Genomic DNA, 5,930 nt, shown 5'->3' with positions numbered 1-5,930 from the left:
TCAAAGAGTGTAAAAAATTACTGCACCAACAGAAGGTAAGCTTCGCACTTCTTTATCCTGCTAAGCTGAGAATTGATGCCAAGGCTGGACGCAAAACTTTTACATGCCCATGACAAGCTATGGCCTTCATTAAATCAGTGATGTGAGTTGGTAACTTTGCCTGCACTCAATCAACAATACAGACTACACATCATGCATTTTACTGATGCAGCTTGAGAGGGTTTGTTGTTCTGTTGTCTGCCCACTGGCTCCTGACTGACTTGCTTTTTTTTCCTTTCTTTTTTTTCTCCCTTTGTTAACTTGCTGTTGAGCTCATTTGCTCACATTATGGGTTCAATGTTATTGTTTACTGGGGCCTGTTTTTCATTTTATTTGTGATTTTATTGAAATATGCAATTTAATGGCACGGTTTATGTTAAGAAAAAATAAATTATATATATATATATATATATATATATATATAGATAGATAGATAGATAGATAGATAGATAGATACATATATATGTAAATATCAACAGACTTGAGCAATCTGGTAGCAATAGTGTCACAGAAAGTCTTGTGAGCGTGCATGGACCATCAGATTTCAGAGCGATGGACACCAGTTGGGACTGTTATGCATGAGGTTGAAGTGCTTTTTTTTGTGTTCTGAGGGTTATTAAGGATTTTATGGTTACATCAATGTTGGATAGTGGTCAATATAATTTAGCCTTGGGTACACAATTTTTCTTTACATGTCAATATGTCACACTTTAATATAGGTAAAATGTTTCTCTCCACATGGAATGTTAATGGGCTGGGGCACACTATAAAAAGAAGGAAGGTTGTATGTTTTATTAAGCGTAAAATTTGATTCCTTCAAGAAATGCACCTTTCTTCACAGGAAACTGAAAAACTTGGCAGGGCATGGGGTGGTCTTGTGTTTTGTAGTGCTGGTTTGAGTAAGAGCAGGGGAGTTATCACATTGATAAATAAGCATTTACAATTTAAATGTCTCATACAGATTAAAGATAATTTAGGAAGAATCATTATTGTTTTGGCTGAAATACAGGGGCAAAATCTGATTTTGGCTAATATTTATGGACCCAACGCTGATGATCAGAACTTTTTATACAGCTTGAGGGAAAGCTAGTAGCAGCTGGGATCCTTCATGATATGGTTTTGGGTGGAGACTTCAATCTTTTAATGGATCCGGTCCTTGATCATATTGATGCAAAGGTGTGTAGATCCTTTAGAGCAGGGGTCGGCAACCTATGGCATGTGGAGGGGTAATCACTGGCACGCCAGCAACAGCAAGAGAGGAGTAGACTATTTTATTTAGATGAAATTCCGCACCTGCATTCCAATCTACATCTTGATGTAATCCTTCCTCATGATCACACAAAATGTTTTCATGAGCTGAATGGGAGACCAAACAAAGTTAAAATGTGATGAGACTGCAGTATACCCAACAGACTCGTGCAGCGCGTGCAAGCCATTCGCACATTACAAGCCGGCAGCGCTTCACGTTCGCTTAATCACACGAGTAAACGCGCCCGCTTCGCTTCAGTCAGGCTGCACAGATGACAGCCTACGTTCCCTGTTTCATCTGTTTCTTAATGCTTTCAGAACAACACGTGATGTAATAAGGAACACACCACTATAAATTCTTGAGATTTCCAACCAGCAACAGGTACACCCTTCTTTAACCAGTCGCACTCAAAATTACATTAAAATATTAAAAGAGAAAACATAAAAATCTGAGTCTAATCAAAATATAAATTAAACCTGGAAATAAAGTTTTAGGATTCTGTTGGTGTGATTCACCGAAAATGGCTAAATAGTTGATCGGCTTGTGATGTGCGAATGGCTTGCACGCAGCGCGAGTCTCCGATTCAGCTGATGAAAACACACCGCTTCTTTCATTAAAGCATTTAAGATGCTCTGTGAAAATTCACATGCAGGATCATGATTATATCATAATAATTGGGTTTTCACTCAAACTGTTATGCTGATAATATAATTTGTAATAAAAAATAAATAAATAATAATTATTTAAAAAAAACAATTAAATTGTAAAATAGAAACATTTTCACAAGTGGACTCAAACTTCGGAAAATCACATACATGCACATATATATATATATATACAGCTCTGGAAAAAATTAAAGAGACCACTCCAAATGCTTCTTAAATCAGTATCTCTACACAAGGGCGGACTGTCCATAGGGAGAACTGGAACTTTTCCTGGTGGGCTGACTGAGAAACGGGGCCAAACGGACCACGATAAGCTGAACGGGTCATGATAGGCTGAAGAGGGCCGACTATGCTTTTAAACTCAGACACCTGGCACACTGGTCTCTTCCACCTGAGAGAGCCCCTCCCTGGTACAACATTGAACAAGGGGTCCTCGCGCCAATCTCACCATTGCAAAGTCTTTCTATTAAATTGCCTAGAGAAGTAAAAATGCATCCCATTATTTCACACTTACATTCAGTATGGATAAAGGTTTCCCGTATGTTCAATTTTGATACTTACCAAAATGTTTCCTCAAGCATATGGCTAAAACCCAAATTATGTATAGCAAGTCCCCCTTTTGCTGGAAAGAATGGATGGAGAGGGGTGTTGCTACACTTGGTGACCTTTATGAAAACTGAGCTTTGAGATGATTTGAAAATATAACAACAATTTGGGATTTCTAGGTCTCAATTTTTCAGGTTTTTACAGTTGTGCTATCTACTTTGTCCTATATTTGGTGGTAGGACACAGCCCTCTAAAGCTGCAGACACCCTCTGTATGGTGCTCACGGCCTTTGGAAAGGGTCATGAAGCATCAGTGTATTTATTTCTTGTTGATTCAGAGCCTTGGTGATGGGGCCTTAACAGCTCTTAAGAGATTATGGAAAAGATGTCAGTTGGAGAATGGAGACATGGCCCATGCTATGTGGTTCTGCGTTAAGAGTCCAGAATTTGTGAGGTTTTAGATACTCAAATTTCATTCTGCCCCAGACTATGTATATTGGGTGTTGGGGCGGTTATTTAAGTAGGAGACAAACATACAAAAAGCTGGGTCCAAACTAGTGTAATGATTGGCAGACAGATCATTCTTAGAGGACGGAAGTCAGTTGGCGCTCCCTCATTTAAAGTATGGTTCACCGAATTAGGCAGGGTGGCCGCATTTTAAAAGATGTCTATTTTGCCAAGCTGCTTATATGACATGTAAGGTAAGAAATGGGACAGGTATTTTGCCTTTCTGGAAGGCTCTCAAATATTTTCTTTTGTTTGTTTGCTTATATGTGTGCATGGTGTAATTTAGGCTTTGACCACAGGGATTTTTGTTGAGGGACAGGGTGGGGTTGGGGAGGGGGTATTAAAGGGAGTTAAGTTGATTCCGTGTGTATATGTTTTGTTTATTCTATTTTTTCACATAAGAATCAATAAAAATGTTAATAGCAAAGGGAAAGGAGGGACGAGTCGAAATTATTTTTTGTGGTAATCAACATTATGCCACGATTGTTGTCGATTGAGCTTAACTTGTATTGAAGCTGGAAGATTCCTGTAAGCAATCATGTGGTCTTTTGTTTTATCACCTGTGTCATTGTGGTGGTTAACAACACATTTAAAAGTACAAAACAGATTTTTGTAACTCATGTAAGTTGGTATATTAACATTATATCATTTAATGATATACAAAGTAGTGAAATGTATTTTTTAAGGTGAATCTCTGGCAACCACAGCTGCCTTTTTTTTTTTTTTTTTTTTATTACTGTGAATTTAACTTTTTTGTTTGTTTGTTTGTTTGTTTTTTACATTGTTTAAGCCTTTTTCAAAGCCTGGACAACAATCAAGCTTTAAATCTACAATTTTGTATTATTTCTTACAATACAATGTCAATCGATTTGAATAGCTCTATTTCAAACACAGCCACTACAGTATTAATAAAGGCTATTTTTTGTCTTTTAAAGAGTCTTTCATTACTGATCGGATTATCTCTTGCCTCCTGAAATCAAGTAGCGTTTTAGGATATTAGCGTGAATACATTTTGAATAAACACTTTTCTCAATTAGTTGATTTCACTGAAACAGCATCCAAAAAATGAGAAACGTTTAGTAGAAATACACTTTACTCATTAGCATTCTCTATGTACCCAATGTGATCCAGAATGTTTGATATAAAGAATCAACATCTGTGTTCTCAGATAAAGAAAAAAAGGACCATTATTCAAACCACAGTCACTCAACCAATAAGTGACGGCTAAATCTGAAAAATAATATATACAGCAATTCTTGAAAAACTTTTCTTAAAGCAAGTGATTTAAAACAACCTTCAATAAAGATATAAAATCATATTTATCATAGAAAAAATCAAACAATTGCAACACAAGAAAAAACTTGAATACATACAATAGTTTATCCGTCCTCCTGGTTTTTATTTATTTTTTATTTATTATTATTATAATAGTAACACTTTACAATAATGTTCCATTTGGTAGATTTTGGAACTGACACAAGTGAAAGTTAAAAGAATAGTTCACCCAAAAATGAAAATTCTCTCATCATTTACTCACCGAATGCTATCCCAGATGTGTATGACTTTCTTTCGAAGATTTTTAGAAGATTACCTCAGCTCTGTAGGTCCATACAATGCAAGTGAATGGTGGTCAGAAATTTTTAAGCTTTTTATGGCACATAAAGGCAGCATAACAGTAACCCATGAAACTCCAGTGGTTTAATCCATGTCTTCAGAAGCGATATGATAGGTGTGGGTGAGAAAAAAATACATTTTGTAAGTCCTTTTTTACTGTAAACTCTCCTCCCTGCCCAGTAGGTGGCGATATGCATGAAGAATGCAAATCGCCCCCCCCCCCCCCAAAAAAATAAAAAAATAAAAATTCAAGTAAAAGTGGAGATTTATAGTAAAAAATGACATAAATATTGATCTGTTTCTCACCCATACCTATCATATCGCTTCAGAAGACATGGATTAAACCACTGGAGTCATACGTATGGATTACATTTATACTGCTTCAGAGTTCTGATCACCATTTACTTGCATTTTATGGACCTTCAGAGCTGAGATATTCTGCTAATGCCGATAATCGCAAAATGGTCAAATATCGCCAATTAATTGACCTGGCCGATATATCAGTCTATCACTAATATTTATATTGAATAATTACAATATTGAAACTAGGTATATGCTGGGTGACTTTTGTTCTTAGAGTTTACAGATGTGGCCGTTAATCAACTGGTGTTTTGATGCAAAGCAGTTTTTTAAACAAAGAATAATGTTTCTGTAATTTATAATTTACATAAAAAATAAATAAATAAAAATAAAAAAATCTTTGTCATATTCCAAAATCTAAATATGGACCATGAAGGAACACACATACAATAATCAAGAAGTTTAAAACCAAAGTTACCACGAAAATGGAAAAGACTTCAGTCAAATATCATAAATAACAGTATTGTATTATGCTTTCAATATGTAAATAATTCCATGTTATACAACACTAGGTATGTTTTGAACACGGCTGTACCTTATCTTTTGAGCAAGCACTGAATATCGTTACACAATATCATAAAATGAATTTAGTCAAATAAAATTCTGTCATCATTTACTCAGTGTCATTCTAAACTCATATTACTTTTTCTCAGCTCTTTTCCATTTAAATTAAAGTGCATGGACATTTACATTATCATTTTTGGAGTCTGCCAGTATTAATCACCATCCACTTTGTATAGAGAAAAGCAGCTTGGACATTCTGCCTAATATCTCCTTTTGTGTTCCATGAAAGAAAGAAAGTCATATGGATTTGGAACGACATGAGGGTGAGTAAATTATGACAGAATATTCATTTTGGGGTGAACTATACTGAATGTTAAGTGTTCAATACATCTTAAGATCACTTAAAAGCATTTGTGGCATAATGTTGATTACCACAAAATATCAACA

Source organism: Myxocyprinus asiaticus, chromosome 40, assembly GCF_019703515.2.
Source record: "Myxocyprinus asiaticus isolate MX2 ecotype Aquarium Trade chromosome 40, UBuf_Myxa_2, whole genome shotgun sequence".
Classification (NCBI taxonomy): domain Eukaryota; kingdom Metazoa; phylum Chordata; class Actinopteri; order Cypriniformes; family Catostomidae; genus Myxocyprinus; species Myxocyprinus asiaticus.
This window is presented reverse-complemented; position numbering follows the sequence as displayed.